The following is an 18,274-nucleotide window of genomic DNA, read 5'->3' on the forward strand; positions in this document are numbered from 1 at the left end:
AATATTTTAAATGCCCCGCGGGGCCCTTTTATAGCCCCCACATCAAACCTAGGGGGTCAAAGGGGTCTATCCCTGACGCCTTATGGTCAGTTCCCACTTTGTTTTAGCCACCTCTTATGTCTCGATTTTACCGAGACACAAGATGGCGACCGCTCTGGACTGTTTGGAATGTTTACAGACACCCGAGAGCCAATCAGCTTTCCATGCGCACCTCGCGTGTCGCGCCTGGAGCGCACTCCGGTGCGCGCACCTGTGCGCTGCTATAGATATATATATTTTTTGGGACCTAAATTACTCAAAATCCAGTGGAGCACATATCTTGAGACATAGCAAAGGCACATCGGGCTACCAGTCCCTACAATTTTGCCAAGTTTGGTGTAAATCCATTCAGCCGTTCGGGCTAAAAGTGAAATCGACCGCCCTATGGAAATTAACATGGGGAAAACGCGTTTTGGGACCCCCCTTTTATCTCGGCCCCCGCTTATTGTATCCCCCCCAAACTTTCAGGGAAGGACCCGAGCTCGACGAGGCCATTTTCATGAAATTTTCAGGCAGATTCGTCAACCGGTGCCAAAGTTATTCCAAATAGAATTTTGAGATTTAACATTGAAAAAAATCCTAACTATAACTACCTACTGGCGACCGCCAGTAGGTAATATATATATATATATATATATTCACTGAAAAAAACCATAGGTTTCACACCAGTTATAGTTAGGAATTAGCATTTAAAAAACCTATTAAATTCACTGAAAAAACCATAGGTTTCACACCAGTTAGTTAGCTGGAAATTTTACTGATATAAAACCATTGAAATTCCCACGTTATAGTTAGTCGGACTCACTATAACTTGCGCGTGCAATGCACTGCTGATGACATCACATATTACATCACTCATGACATGGTCAGTGACATCACTCATGACATCACTGATGACACCATCCTTGTGACACAGTCACAGACCTCCTCTCAGTGTAAAGTAACCCTTGAGACACATATTCAAAAATAGAAACTGAAATTTTTAAAAAATGGACATACCTATATCAGTTACAACAAGCAATTCTGTACTTCCACTATCTATATACACATCCACTCATTCACCAACAGTTCTATATAGTCACTCATACATATACTCACTCATCATATGAAGAGATACACCTATACATCCTGTTACACACCGACATTCATCCAAAAGTTACTCACACACATATTCACACGTGCAAATAAACTATTGAACAACCATATATTTGAATATAGAGTTATACACACACTTCCACCTTACTTCTACTGAAAATTACACATATTTATTCTCTTAAACAATCACTTATAGAAACACATACTTATTTAAACAGGAAATCTTACAATCTCTTACTCTCACATATACTCACTTATATACATCAATATTCATATATACTAGATTAAAACATATGTAGTTACTGATAAAGACACTAGTGAGACAGTCATTCACTCACTAACAAACACATATAGACACTCATCCACCCATACAGTCCTGTACATATGCTGTCTTCAAAACACATACAAACAAAGAGTCAGTCACTCATGCATCTATGTGCTAAGTAATACCTCCACCAAACCACATAGACACTCATACTGATACTACTAAAAATATCAAATAACCCATATACATACGCATGTAGCTACTTATCAACACATGTAGCCACTTATACACAAAGTGAAACACTAATATATGTATTTAAATATTTAAACATAACTCACTAATATTTATTTTTCAGAAAGACACATATTCACTGGATGGTGTCATCAGTGATGTCATGAGTGATGTCACTGACCATGTCATGAGTGATGTAATATGTGATGTCATCAGCAGTGCATTGCACGCGCAAGTTATAGTGAGTCCGACTAACTATAACGTGGGAATTTCAATGGTTTTATATCAGTAAAATTTCCAGCTAACTATAACTGGTGTGAAACCTATGGTTTTTTCAGTGAATTTAATAGGTTTTTTAAATGCTAATTCCTAACTATAACTGGTGTGAAACCTATGGTTTTTTTCAGTGAATTTCAAAGGTTTTTTTAATGCTAATTCCTAACTATAAGTTTCACTTTATAAATAAGACTGTTAGCACTCTAGTTGTTCTTTTTAACACTCTGGTACATTCTGTCATTGGGCTACAGTTGGGCTACATCTAGTTGAATTTTGGGCTACATTTACAATTTTTGATCTCTGGTGGCCATCTTTGGGCTTCATTGGGCTACTTTGGGCTACATTTGGGCTACATTTTGGCTCTAACATATATTAAGCCCAATGTAGCACAATACATATTTTTATAAAGTTAATTTTTTTACAAACCACTTCAGAATAGGGCTACCTGTCTCTACAATTATCCCATTTTTTTTTTTTAATTTTTGGGGGGAGCGCTCCCAGAGCGCGCCCCGGAGTGCGCCCCGAAAAGCGTATTTCTGAAAAGCGCCCCCGGGCGCGCTCCGGGGAGCGTCTCGTGAGCGCCAATATCGCAAACGAAAACATGATCGTGACGTATCGCGTAGCCGCGACCGCGTGATACGCACGGCGTAAGCGCACCCGGAAGTACTCGAACGAATACGATCGCAAAACGTAAACTTCCGACGCGCTTACGCTGCGCGCCCCCGTGCGCGTAGCGTAAGCGCGTCGGGTCATGTGAGCAGAAAATAACATTTTTCATTGGTTCATAACAGTTTTAGTTTCATAATGATGAAGCCCCTGGTCTTGTGACCTGAAAATAACACTTCTCATTGGTTCAGGACAGTTTTTTTTTCTAAATGATGAAAGACCCCACCTTTTTTCCTTATTCTGACTTTGTCCTTTGACTGAGGAAGACCTGTTTGTTGCTCTCTCTACTTTTTTGCTCCAATGGCTTCAGTAGTAGCATCAGCTGGTGCATCTGCCCCACCACCACCACCACCACCACCAAGAGGACCAGCTCCAAATTATATTGGTGGTCAAGAACAGGAGGAGGAGGAAGAGGAAGAGGAGGAGGGGAGAAGAAGATGGCTGCCAGAAGAAAATACACCTTACAAACCCAAACCACACATTGTTTGGCAGTTTTTTTCAATCCCAGAGGGGCAAAAAAAGGTGAATGCTCCCAAGGTGACTTGCCTCATCTGCAATGATGAACTTTCACGGGGCAACCCAAACAAGAAATATTCTTTTGGTAACTATACCATGATTCGGCACATGACAAGAAAACATCCAAACAACTACTCTCGTGCAGAGTTCCGGGAACTGGCCAGTAACCTCCCCCAGTCATCAAGGACCCCCTCCCGAAGAAACCAACCCACTTCCTCGCAACCAGAAACATCTGAGGTGATGCCTTGCATTCAGCCGAGATTTGCTGATTTTAAAATTACTTGTACTGCTTGTGGCAAGCTTATCTCCTATGGGGAACAAAGTATTAAGCTCATCGTCCTTGCAGGTGATAATCACAAGTGCCCCAAAAAGAAATAATTTTTTGGGTTTTTTGTTTTTTTGCTCCAGTTGAGCCAGTTTCAATTCCCTTTTTTTGTTTCTCCCCCTAAAAAATACAAAAAAAATATAAAACTGTTTTGAACAGCCAAAAAAAGTTCAAAAAGTTCCAAAAACACAAAAAAAATATAAAACAACAAAAAGAAGAAAAAAAAAAGTTCTTTTAAGAACTACCTCCAATTTCTAAATAAAAACTTCATTTTTTTAAAACTCTGTCATCTTTTTCCCTCATTTTACGCTCCCCGGTGCGCTACCTGGTGCGCGCACCGAGCGCTTCCCCCGCGCAAAACGAAAAAAAAAAAAAATATTTTAAATGCCCCGCGGGGCCCTTTTATAGCCCCCACATCAAACCTAGGGGGTCAAAGGGGTCTATCCCTGACGCCTTATGGTCAGTTCCCACTTTGTTTTAGCCACCTCTTATGTCTCGATTTTACCGAGACACAAGATGGCGACCGCTCTGGACTGTTTGGAATGTTTACAGACACCCGAGAGCCAATCAGCTTTCCATGCGCACCTCGCGTGTCGCGCCTGGAGCGCACTCCGGTGCGCGCACCTGTGCGCTGCTATAGATATATATATTTTTTGGGACCTAAATTACTCAAAATCCAGTGGAGCACATATCTTGAGACATAGCAAAGGCACATCGGGCTACCAGTCCCTACAATTTTGCCAAGTTTGGTGTAAATCCATTCAGCCGTTCGGGCTAAAAGTGAAATCGACCGCCCTATGGAAATTAACATGGGGAAAACGCGTTTTGGGACCCCCCTTTTATCTCGGCCCCCGCTTATTGTATCCCCCCAAACTTTCAGGGAAGGACCGGAGCTCGACGAGGCCATTTTCAGGAAATTTTCAGGCAGATTCGTCAACTGGTGCCAAAGTTATTCCAAATAGAATTTTGAGATTTAACATTGAAAAAAATCCTAACTATAACTACCTACTGGCGACCGCCAGTAGGTAATATATATATATATATTACCTACTGGCGGTCGCCAGTAGGTAGTTATAGTTAGGATTTTTTTCAATGTTAAATCTCAAAATTCTATTTGGAATAACTTTGGCACCAGTTGACGAATCTGCCTGAAAATTTCCTGAAAATGGCCTCGTCGAGCTCCGGTTCTTCCTTGAAAGTTTGGGAGGGATACGTCAAGCGGGGGCCGAGATAAAAGGGGGGTCCCAAAATGCGTTTTCCCCATGTTAATTTCCATAGGGCGGTCGATTTCACTTTTAGCCCGAATGGCTGAATGGATTTCCACCAAACTTGGCAAAATTGTAGGGACTGGTAGCCTGATGTGCCTTTGCTATGTCTCAAGATATGTGCTGCAGTGGATTTTGAGTAATTTAGGTTCCAAAAAATATATATATCTATAGGCGCTCTCCGGTGCGCGCACCGGAGTGCGCTCCCGGCGCGACACGCGACTTGCGCGCAGAAAGCTGATTGGCTCTCAGTTGTCTGTAAACATTTGAAACAGTCCGGAGTGGCCGCCATCTTGTGTCTCGGTAGGATCGAGACACGAGAGGTGGCCAAAACAAAGGGGGAAATGACCATAAGGGGGCAGGGTACTCCCCCCTTGACCCCCTAAGTTTGATGTGGGGGCTATAAAAGGGCCCCGCGGGGCATTTAAAATATTTTTTTTTTTCGTTTTGCGCGGGGGAAGCGCCCGGTACGCGCACCAGGTAGCGCACCGGGGAGCGTAAAAGGAAGGAAAAAGATGACAGAGTTTATAAAAAAAAAAGCCTTTAATTAGAAATTGGAGGTAGTTCTAAAAAGAACTTTTTTTTTTCTTCTTTTTGTTGTTTTATATTTTTTTGTGTTTTTTGAACTTTATGAACTTTTTTTGGCTTTTTAAAACAATTTTATAATTTTTTTGGATTTTTGTCAAGGGAAAAACAAAAAACAGGGATTCCAAAACGGCTCAACAGGAGCAAAAAAATGTGAAAATTTAGGGACTGTCAGGGCAGCGGTGTTGCTGTTTCTTTTGGGCAATGAGTTCAACACTCTGCTCCCCATAGCAGAGCAGTTCGTCACACTCCGTGCACAGAAATTTGATGCCTGCAAACTCTGGCTGTATGTTAGGGACTATTCTTCTACGGGATGGTCCCGAAGGTGTTGCTCCACCAGTGGAGGTGCTGCCGCCATCTGTGGGTAATTTCCGTGCCAGGTCTCTGACACTCTCCCTCGCAAAGTTGTTTGGGTGTCTTCTTTTGACATGCCTGATTAAATTGGCATTTCCAAAACTATATTTTTTCAGAGGATTGCCTCTGGATAAAGTACTACCACATATTTTGCAGGTTACTTTTGGAGCGTTGACTTTTTTTTCTCCTTCAGGGATGTTATAAAATTTCCAGATGAAATGGATTTTTTTCTTCTGCCTAGGAGGGTCCTCATCTACAAATGCCTCTGAATCACTGCTGGATGACTCTCTTGCAGCCATTGCTGTAGATCAGGAAAGTAGGAGATGAAGATAGTACACAGAACAGCCCTTGCTCTCTCCAAGTACAAAGCAATAGTGAAGGAAATGGGTGGGGATTTCATTCTTTGTAAAAAAAACTGTTAGCAACCAATGAAAAGTGTTATTTTAGGGTCACATGACCCGACGCGCTTACGCAGCGCGCTCCGGAGCACTTCCGGGTGCGTTTACGCGGCGCGATCGTAGGCGCTTCCGGGGCGCAAACGTGGCGCGATCTTGGGCGCTTCCGGGTGCGTTTACGCGGCGCGATCGTAGGCGCTTCCGAGGGCACTTACGTTGCGCGCCAAAGTGACGTCATCAAACTTTTACAGAAATACATAATCATTTTCCTTATTAAAAAAAACGGATTTTATTTGTATGGATCGAAATGTTTTGCATTATTATTAACTTTTCATTCATATTTTTTTTCACGAACGACAGTAGCGCTCTGGGTGCGCTTTCAGGTGAGCTCACCGGAAAGCTTACCGGAGAGCTTAGCTGAAAGCTTCCCGGAGCGCGCACCCAGAGCGCAAAAGAAAAAAAATATATTAAAAAAATGAATACTTAAAAAAAAACAGCAAATTGTAAAAAAAAAAAAGGTTAGAAACTCGATATAGAAAGGAATTAGCATTTAAAAAACCTATGAAATTCACTGAAAAAACCATAGGTTTCACACCAGTTATAGTTAGGAATTAGCATTTAAAAAACCTATCAAATTCACTGAAAAAACCATAGGTTTCACACCAGTTATAGTTAGGAATTAGCATTTAAAAAACCTATTAAATTCACTGAAAAAACCATAGGTTTCACACCAGTTATAGTTAGCTGGAAATTTTACTGATATAAAACTATTGAAATTCCCACGTTATAGTTAGATGGACTCACTATAACTTGCGCGTGCAATGCACTGCTGATGATGTCTTATTAAGCCAGTTAACCAATCAATTTTTAAAAACCATCCATTTAGACACTTATTTAAACATTTATTCTTCCATCAACTTTTACATATACATATATAAAATATATTTATTTTTCAGAAAGACACACATTCACTGGATGGTGTCATCAGTGATGTCATGAGTGATGTCACTGACCATGTCATGAGTGATGTAATATGTGATGTCATCAGCAGTGCATTGCACGCGCAAGTTATAGTGAGTCCATCTAACTATAACGTGGGAATTTCAATTGTTTTATATCAGTAAAATTTCCAGCTAACTATAACTGGTGTGAAACCTATGGTTTTTTCAGTGAATTTAATAGGTTTTTTAAATGCTAATTCCTAACTATAACTGGTTTGAAACCTATGGTTTTTTCAGTGAATATATATATATATATATATATAAATATTACAACACAATGAATTGCTCTACTGGAAAGACATACTCTTGGGTTAAATTCGTGTCATCTAAGTTGCCGTGTGGTAAATAAAATCTTTTGCCAAACCTGGAGTGCTTTTATCCTCTTTCCGAGACGGGAGGGAGATCCAGGAGCTTTCATATATATATATATATATATATATATATATATATATATATATACATATATATATATATATATATTACAACACAATCAATTGCTCTACTGGAAAGACATACTCTTGGGTTAAATTCGTGTCTAAACATGCACTTGCACTTTTAGTAATCTTTGGGCCAGATGTAGGTAAAAGTCATTTACCGATTCTTAAATACCGAATTTTACCGAATCGGTATTCAAGAATCGGTAAATGAGATGTAGGAAAAAAATCAGTATCAAATACCGATTCGGAAAAATTCGGTATCGGACTTTCGGTATTTACCGAATCAGCATTTACCAAATCGGTATTTACCGAATCGGTAAATACCGAATCGGTAAATTCCGAATCGGCAAGCAAGTAAAAGTGAAAGTAATGGAAACAGCCAATCAGGTGCCACCACCCTCCCCCACCCTACCAGGGAGTGGCTACCCAGTCAGCTGCAACTCATTAGAAGGTTCTGGAGAGGCAGTCAGAGCTGAGCAGAGAGACAGAGCAGCAGGGAGAGATTTGTTTGTAGTGGGGGTGCCGCTCGTTTCCAGAGGGTTATTGAGTTCCAGTGCCGCCTTTCGCTACAGGAGTAGCTTGAAGTCCCTACATTTGCCTTCGACTACAGCGTGAGGGGAGGACCATCTGTGTGGCCGCAGCGGAGGTGAGAGGCGCCGGCCGCGGGACTGCGAGGACCAGCAATCACCAACTGCAGCTGGGTCCTCTTCCCGCGTGAGCTGCGCCCCCTCCCAGTGCCACGCCCCCACCTGTGTGTTAAAACCTCTCGCGGCCCCCGCTTCGCGGGAGCCGCTCGTTTCCAGAGGGTTCATTGAGTTCCAGTGCCGCCTTTCGCTACAGGAGTAGCTTGAAGTCCCTACATTTGCCTTCGACTACAGCGTGAGGGGAGGACCATCTGTGTGGCCGCAGCGGAGGTGAGAGGCGCCGGCGGCGGGACTGCGAGGACCAGCAATCACCAACTGCAGCTGGGTCCGATTTCCTGCGTGAGCCGCGCCCCCTCCCAGTGCCACGCCCCCACCTGTGTGTTAAAACCTCTCGCGGCCCCCGCTTTGCGGGTGCCGCTCGTTTCCAGAGGGTACATTGAGTTCCAGTGCCGCCTTTCGCTACAGGAGTAGCTTGAAGTCCCTACATTTGCCTTCAACTACAGCGTGAGGGGAGGACCATCTGTGTGGCCGCAGTGGAGGTGAGAGGTGCCGGCCGCGGGACTGCGAGGACCAGCAATCACCAACTGCAGCTGGGTCCTCTTCCCGCGTGAGCCGCGCCCCCTCCCAGTGCCACGCCCCCACCTGTGTGTTAAAACCTCTCGCGGCCCCCGCTTCGCGGGAGCCGCTCGTTTCCAGAGGGTTCATTGAGTTCCAGTGCCGCCTTTCGCTACAGGAGTAGCTTGAAGTCCCTACATTTGCTTCGACTACAGCGTGAGGGGAGGACCATCTGTGTGGCCGCAGCGGAGGTGAGAGGCGCCGGCCGCGGGACTGCGAGGACAAGCAATCACCAACTGCAGCTGGGTCCTCTTCCCGCGTGAGCCGCGCCCCCTCCCAGTGCCACGCCCCCACCTGTGTGTTAAAACCTCTCGCGGCCCCCACTTCGCGGGCGCCGCTCGTTTCCAGAGGGTTCATTCAGTTCCAGTGCCGCCTTTCGCTACAGGAGTAGCTTGAAGTCCCTACATTTGCCTTCGACTACAGCGTGAGGGGAGGGCCATCTGTGTGCCCGCAGCGGAGGTGAGAGGTGCCGGCCGCGGGACTGCGAGGACCAGCAATCACCAACTGCAGCTGGGTCCTCTTCCCGCGTGAGCCGTGCCCCCTCCCAGTGCCACGCCCCCTCTCCGCTCAAGGGAATATTAGCAAGCCCAGTTACGCGCACCGCGGGACGAGCGCGGGTCGCAGTCCGGGGCGAAGACCGGGCAAAGAGCGGGCCGTTCGAGTACGTGAGAGTCCGGTCCGGGCCCCATCTCTTTCATCTCCTTATTTACGTTGCTAAACCACCAGCGAAATGAGTACCAGGGAAACTAGAAGTAAAACATTTTCCCTAGCCGCGGCCGGAGCAGTCAAAGGACCTATTGACACCTACTTTGCCAAAGCTGGTTCTCTCTTGATCGAGGAAATCGAGGTGCTGGAGCGAAGAATCTCCCAAGAAATAGACTGGGTAAGGAGATCTTCAATGGGCCCAGTGGCCCAAGCTAGAACTCCAGAAGATCGATCCTGTTTAACAACTAGTGGTAGAACTGATCAAGCACTATGTTCACTCCCTGGCACCTCAACTACCAACCCAGAGTTTACTATTGAGGTGCTGAGTGACCTAGAGGATATGAGCCTAATGGCTCTACCCAGCACCCAAATCCCCCTATCAACACCAACTGAGAACACTAAGGTAGCTAAATCTACTGAAGCTAACAGGGACAGAGATAGGGGGGTGAGAGAAGGGGCAATACAAAAAAGGAAGAGGGGGCCCCAAAACGAAGAAGAAAACAGGACAAAATCCCCCAAATCTAAACAACCGAGAGTCAAAGGGGTGAAAGGAGTCACCACTGTCCCCATGTTAGAGAAGTCGGGAATGACAACTCCCCCTAGTACTACTAATATAATTTCATTACCACAGCCTACTAATACCGTGCCAGTGGATACCTCCTCTGATGATATCACACTGGAGGATATAGGTACACTCTTTAGGTCCCTATTGAGTCCCCTTGAAGCTAGACTAATCAAGATTGAAGCTAGATTAGTTAGCATTGAGAAGGCCACAGTACAACTTGCTGATGCAAGGAAACTCGACAACAGTGGTGCCAAAGCTGCAAAAGAGGGACTAGGACCAAAGTCCACTAAGGGAAACGGACCACCTATCGTCACAAATAATAATAAGCTTCCACTCACAAATCCCAAAACTCTACAAGCTGCACCAAACAAGACTCTGCAACCCTTAAATGCTATTAAGGATTCATCTTCAAGCAAGTATACAGCATTTGCAACTCCAAAAATAACCCCCCGCCCAAAGTCACTGCCCCACCTTCTACCAATACCAAGGGCGATCCTCCCCCTATTGGAGAGAAATCACAACCCAATCGTAGACAAAAGCCTGTAAACCTCCCCCCAGAATCTGCACCCTATACCTTAATTCTGGCAGGGGTCCCGGAATTAAAATCCTCAACATTCGAATCCACTACCTCACTTAGAAATAAAGTTATCAACTGGCTCTCCATTAATAGACCACTACCTAGAGGAACAACCAGTGATATCTCTATGGCCAGGGGGGTAACGTGGGTGGGTTTCACCAGGAAATCTATTAGGGGGGACTGCATCCTGGTCACCTTCGGAGACCCGAATACAGCTGCAAACATCTGCACTTGGGTTTCCGATGGAGACTTTGGCAGCAATATTCAACCTCTTCCCCTTTCTTTCTTCTACCCCTCAAGCCTCTATAATTCAGATGACCAGAGATGGGGTGTCATGGCCGGGTTTTCTGATTAGATGGGATCAGCCCCTAGGGGCCCCTCCAACCCAGCCAGAACGTAACCACATCCCTCCTCAGGACCATCTATCCAGGAACCTGGGTACCTACCTGAGGATGGGGAACTCGCAATATACAAGCTCATATTATTAGAAACACCACTAAATCTATAGGGATACTAAGAATACTCACTGATTACTAAGGATATCCATGCCCTACACTACACTCATACCTTATAGTCTCGCGGCCACTCAGACCCAGACTAATCTACCCCAGGGCAGATATGACACACAATCCGGTGCGTCTACACATGGGCCTGCAGAACCCAATGCTCTCTTTTCCAAACGGTTTACAATCCGGCAAACCTACACGCCAGTAATCCCCCCTGGCGCTCTCACTTACACAAGCCACAATCCTGTGGGTATACACACAATCAGTGCTCTCATTAACGCCGTATATCAACGACGACCACATTCCTATGAACACCTTCAGTTATATGTTGGGAAGTCTCTCTCTCCCTATTCACTAAGGGCTTGCTACTACAATATTAGGAGTTAGCCAATTAATATAATGTACCTCTTATTCTTGGCATCATAGGTCCACTCGCTCCCTGTTTATGTGATCACCACTTACCTGATTGGGGTTACTCATCCATTCATATAAACCATAACCACCTAGGAGATACATTTACCTGGATTGAACAAGAATACAAGGCACCTTTCAGTTTACTACAAACTGGGGGTTGTTTATTGTAACAATAATAAAGTACACATATACAAAACTATGGGGTCTCTATAACTAGCAGTAACTTTAACACACCGCTGAAAGAAAAGGATTAGACATACAACTTATTTGCGGGGTAACAGGATCTTTTAACACACCGCTGAAAGGGAAAAGATTAGCAATACAATAGCTTAGGGAATAAAGACAAGATTAAGATGCAAGTGTAAAGTAAACTAATGTGACAGAATCAATATCACCTGATTAGTGTGAAGTCTTGTTCTAGCTGTCATCTGGGTTCCTCTCTCGTCTGTGCCTTGGCTCATCTCAGACTCTCTCTCTCTCCTGCACTCTTGGATACACCTCTGCGCTGATCACTTTGCACTGGACTCCTCTCCCCCACGAACTGTCTCCACCTTCCAGCTTCAATCTAATGGTTCCTGCCGCTCTAATGCTTTTCATTCCACTAGCTTGTTCACTCTGTCTCTGCGCCAATGTCCAATTAACTCCAGCTGCTCCCACAGGTTAGTCCACGATCTCTCCTCCGTCTCTTCTAAAAGGCATTACTTCAGACTCCAGCTATTCACACCTCCTCCTGATAAGTAACTGCTTCTGACTGCTTCCTTCAGTTCCAGCTCACTATTCAACTCAGCTCTCTCTAGCTTGAACCCTCTCTCTCTCTCCTACTCCAACACCTCCTCACTCTTCTACCACTCCATCTTGACTCCTCTCCGCTCCGCCAACTCCACTCGACTGCCTGACTCCGCCTCTGCACTTCACTGATATAGAATGCTGTTTCCTCATGGAAAGTTCCAGCCATCAGCCTGCCGCCCATCAGATCCCTGCACCACTCCGCATCAAGGACACACACCCAGCCGGCCGGCCTTTTGTTGTGTCTTCCACACAGAGAATAATACAGCCTACCGATAAGGGCTGGCCCAGACCGGTTCTCTCCAAGTGAAAAACAGCTTTAACTATAAACTTTACCTTTACCCTGAAAAGCCTCTCAGCTCCATCAAGATGGAGTCCCTCTGGTTCTAGGCCTGTAGGCCTGAAAGGGATGAAATACCCCTTAGCTCTGTCAGAATACCTACATAAACCATACCAATGTGTAATATAAAGTCAGGACCACAGGATCCAACCTCTACTATAAGAAATAATAACAGGCCAAAGCCAATAGGCAATAGATGGCCTCTTCTAGGTCTGGAAGAAAGGGCTTAAAAGGGCCAACACAAGCTAAGAATACCTATCCTAGATGTGAGCAAGATTAAAGTCTATATCACTGCTAAATAGAGCCAAAAACCCTGCCAAGACATGGGGGTACCATCAAGAGCTGCTCGAGGATTGGGAAAACTGCCCTCGGGAGAGTATTGTCCCCCAACACCACAGGGGAAGACCTATAGGTCATCTCCTCTCGTATGGGGAGGAGGCTGGCTGGGAAACTGTTACACGGAGAAGGGGCGGGGTGGAGGATATAGGAGAGGTATACCAGGGCCCCATAGAACACATTACCCAGCCTATTTACCCACCCACAACAGATACAGTAGTCTGGAAATGGTAGACTGACAGGCGGAGGATGAGGGGAGTTTTCCAATAGTATTTCCCGGGATCGAGACTAGCAGACTTCAAGCTGAACATAATCCGGCTTCCGTAACTAGTATGACGGACCTCATTCCGACCCCTATTAATATAACATCAGACACAAATTACTCCCCCACAAGCCAAATGGCGCCCACAGAGCTTAACCCTAATAACCCAGTCTCTATAGGCCCAGCCACCACCCAATTGGTTCATATAACTGTGATCTCTTGGAACGTGGCAGGCCTTGCCAATAAAATAGACTCCATAGAGTGGGGATCCTACATTAGCTCCAAAAACATACTCCTCTTCCAGGAGACTTGGGCACGTGAGGAAATATCATTTCCAGGATTTGCCTCTTTTTCGAAACCCGCTAAGTGGGGGGGAAGGGGCAGGCCGTCAGGGGGACTCACGACCTGGGTAGCAACTGACTTAGGTTGTCATGCCACCTGCCTAGAGACTGCCTCGGATGACATATTGGCTGTCTTACTCGAGTGGCCTGATTCCACTAAGTTGTTAGTCATTAACATATATTCTAGGCCCGTTCCTATGCAAAAAGAATCTTGTACCATAGACGAATTAGCCGGGTTCCTAGAAGGCATTCCTTGTGAACTTGCTTGCCTAGTGGGAGGTGATTTTAATTCGCAGTACGAACCACTCCCTGGACTACGTGATGGCCCCTCCTACGAGGAAGATTCATGTTGGTTTGTCCCAGAAACGGTGGCCCCACCACTTAGGGCCTGGACTCCCCTGGCCTTGCAGATAACTGCTTTAACTCTTAATCTAGGTCTAAGGGCTTGCAATGGCCGCTGCAAATCGGACATCCCTAGCATCCATACCTACAACAAAACAGGTAGCGAGTCTAGACTGGACTACATTATGGTTAAATTGTTCATGTGGCCACTAATAGTTGACTTCAAAGTCACTGAAAGAATGGACAGTGACCATAACGCCCTGGAATTGACTTATTCCTTGCCAGGCTGCGAGGTCCCATCTTACGGACCGGATAAAGATAAAGCAGGGCTCCTACTAGAAAATAACCGGCGGAAAGTCAAATGGGAGAAACTGGTCAATAGTCCAGACAGAATACCACAGTTATATGCGAGGATTATCCCATTCTTGGAGAGAGCCTTCCTAATTGGAAAGAAGGTACAAGATGACCCTAATAGAGGAAAGCTTGCACAAATCCACGCAGATATAATCACTACCTTAGAGCAGGATTTGTTTTCATCCTCAGGGAAAAGGAAAGGCCCCCTGTTTAAGACGTCCTGGTACAACGCCACTTGCAGGGAATCTAAGGCCCATCTGTTACTTGCTATAAAAGGACGCCATGGCAAGGATGAAATCCAAGCCAGGAGAAGATCCTATAAAAAGCTCCTGGAAAATGCGCGGGCGGAATGGGACCATGATTATTGGGAAAACCTCGTTTCCTCATTAGCTACCAGAGACTCACGCAAATTTTGGCGCATAGTCGCCAATGGGACAGAGGATTTATCCTCGGCAATAGAGCCCAATATTGCTCCTACGATTTGGCAGAGCCACTTTGAGGCTTTGTACGCGGAGGAAGGGGGGGACCAAAACATATCTAGTGGTATAAAGACACCTAGTCCAGCTACGGGAGCACCCTTTACGGAAAAAGAGGTGAGGGAGGCTATCACAGGTCTAGCTGCGGGAAAAGCCCTGGGACTCGATGGGGTGCCTGGGGACTTGTTCAAGCAGGAACCAGGGATATGAGTCCCATATCTTACTCTGATATTTAATGCTATCCAGGGGGGTATGGAGGTCCCTGATACTTGGCTGGGAGCAGTGAGGTTCCGTGACAATTGTAAGTGGTGTTTTCGACTCATACGAATATGGTCGAGTCTGGTATCTATGAACCGCAAATGACGAGTTTAGTAAGTGTGCGCAGTTTCGCTGTGCTAGCTTAAACCGTTCGTTTGTTATGTGGGTTTTTCATCTGTACCCACGGGTTCCATCTTAGATACGGCATCCATTTTGTCTCTTGCCCTCAAGTAGCCAGCGAACGGACGCTGTCCGCTTCGCGACCCTGGGACTCCCAAGATATTTGCGGAAGACACATGTTCTTTGAAAGTGTCTTTATGACGAGGGGGTTGCTACTGTAAGGCAGATGGCGCCGCTTGAGGCTCATCTTGCCGCACGGACTTATCGTCTCAGCCGTGCATCTCATTAGGCACGTCCCTTTGATGCCTGTATCTCGTGTTTCCCGATACCTCCCCTTTTACACCCTTTCCGATCTCCCCACTGTCTCTGTCTTCCTCCACACCTGTCCTTGTTCCTATTTCGCTCTGTTTTACTGCTGATTGGAATTCGCTAATGGTGGGAAGATGGTTTTTACAGTTGGGAACCGCCAAATGTTTCCGCACTTATGTTCCGGACCTCATGTGTTTCAAAGTGACCAAAGCGACCCCTCTGGGGGATAATGATGGGAACCGGGTTGTAAACTTTTGTGTTCAATGTTATCCTATGGGTAAAAACTGTATAAAAGGAGCGATCCGCAGAACCAATTTGAAGCAGTCTCCCCAAGTTGCACGTGGTGTACTTGTCGTGATCTCTGTGTTCCCTGCAGCAAATAAACCTTGAATCTTTGACGTCGAAGGAAGTGTCCCGTGTCTCTGTGATTCGTACGCCGGAGCAGGTTACCCACGAAGGTTTCAGGTGTTGTGCCCTGGCACCGCTGGGTCTTAAAGAACCCAGTCCTTCAGTTGGCGCCCAATGTGGGGCTGCATCAGTGGTACCGGTCCAAGCCCGACAATCGTGAGGAACTTCGTGTGAAATCTCCGAGGGAAGGTGCACTCCGCTTCATCGATCCTGTTGTCGAAACAAGTGGCCCGAAGACTTTTCCCGCGAAGATTCCCGCCTACTGACGGCTGCGACGGACTGCTGCCCTGACTGTAGACCTGTTTTGGCGCCTGGCGTAGACCTTGGTATAGCGAGACGATTGACGGGCCTTCCTGGTGACGCCATTGATTTTTGAGTTAAGTATTTGTGGGTCGCTCCCATAGTTCTTGGTTGTTGACACTTTAGCGAGTGTTTTTGTTGTTAGCGCTGTGTGAGTGTTTTTGTCGGTGACACTTTTGCCAGCGTGCTTTGTTGTGTTGTTTGACGACTGCAGCCGCCAAAAACCGAGGGTTTTGTTCTTTGCTGGGACTTGGTAAATCCCGTAACCCTTGAAGTTTGTGAAACTCGGCTAGTGTGCAGGATGCCTGGTCGCAGTACTTTGTTTAGTTGTTTCAGACCTTGTGGTACGGATTCCCGACTGGAGGACTCGTGTCCGATACCTCCGGTTGGAACTCCCACTTATGAGCTCTATAGTAAACATGGGCTAGGCCCAATTACCTTTAACGATTATTGGATTAAATACACAAAGAAGGACGGCGACCTTCGTTGGCCACCTCATGGTAGCTTCGAGGCCCCGATCTTAGATAATCTAGAGATTAAATTGTTCGAAAGAAAGTCAAGGCCGGCCATGTTTGATGCCTTTCGGTTGTGGCGCAAAGAAGCCCGACAGAAAGAAATCAGACAGACAAAACGTAATCAGCGAGATAATGTTGCTACCATAGTGAAGAAAGCAGAGCAATTTCAGCGAGATAAGGAGGTTAAGGATAAGGAAGTGTTTGACCGATTACAGCGTATGACTGTAGATAAATGTTACCCCGCTTTGCCTACGGAGTCGGAAAAGAAGGAAGAGCCAGTTGAGGATCCTTTAATGTCTTATCTTATGAAGTCGCCACCTCCGTACGTACAGGGTACCGCAGCTCCTGTGGTCCCTGCCGTACCTATTCTTCCACCTATTCCTCCTCCGCCTGTTCCTCAACCTGCACCCGTTCTTCCTACTGTTCCTGCTCCTTTGCCTGTTGCTATCCCTACTGCTCCTCCGCTTCCACATACTCCTGCTCCCGCTATTGCTACTGCTCCTGTTTTGTTAACCCCTGCTGTTGCTACTGTTTCTACTCCTTCCCTTGTTAGTCCTGTATCGTATGCTTCTCCCTCTACTCGTAGTCGCAATTCTCCTCTTGCGGCTAGCTTCTTTCATTCGCTCGGACCTGTTCATGGGTCCGCTGGTTTTGATGGTCCTCAGAGACGTAGTCAGCTTCCTGGAAACAGAGAACGCGTTGCGCTGTATAATATGGCGATGGGTTGGATGGTAAATCCTGTTAGATGTCCACCCCGTGTTGTTCTCGAAACATTTTGTCAATTCAATATACCAACCCAGAGATATGTGTTTAATGAAATGTGCAAGTTCCTTTATGATCAAATAGCGGCCGATGCGTCTGACGAGGTGCTGACCGCCCTGTCTGATCTTCAGCTTCAGTTCGCAAATGGACTGATAGTGGATACCAATGTTCGACGTGCTGTTGAACGATTGCTATCTCTTCGTCCCGCTCCAATCCCTCATGCATTGTTTGTTGAGGATATTGAAAAACAACCAGACGAGTCTGGCCAATATCCCATGCGTGAAGTTCCACCGGTTTGGATGCCAGGTAACCCCGCAGCTGCCCCTCCGGTCCCGCCGTATTTCCAGAGAGTATGGATACATCTCCCATGGAAAAGATCGGAAGTGTTGCAGGTGAAGCAATCTTTGCCTGACCCTCGCAAAAATCCTGCAGGGTATTACAAAGAATTATCGCAGCTCGTAGATGCTACGGTTATGAATCTTGCCGATATCGACATGTTGTTTGGCAATGTCGTACCGCAACCGGTATGGGCTAAGATTCGTCAGGAAGATCACGCAAATGAACTAGGTGGTGATTGGGCGGCCATTGTAGCGGCAGATGGGTTGCAAGTTGGTGGCGCTAAGCCTGAACAGTTGATTGCTGCTCTCCCTCAAAGAATAATAACATTAATGAAAACTCTTATGCCAGCTATGAAGGTGAACTGGGACAAATTGTCAGCTTGCAGGCAGAAGAAAGATGAGAGTGTTTCCGACTTCTTTACGAGGTTTGAGGAAGCATTCATTGACCATAGTGGTCAGGATATGGGTACCGAGGGTGGTCAGAGATTGTTTGTGGATAAATTTGTTTCGAACTTACTGCCCGATTTGAGCAATAAATTAAGGAATTCGGA

Source organism: Lissotriton vulgaris, chromosome 8 (assembly GCF_964263255.1).
Source record: "Lissotriton vulgaris chromosome 8, aLisVul1.2, whole genome shotgun sequence".
Lineage (NCBI taxonomy): Eukaryota > Metazoa > Chordata > Amphibia > Caudata > Salamandridae > Lissotriton > Lissotriton vulgaris.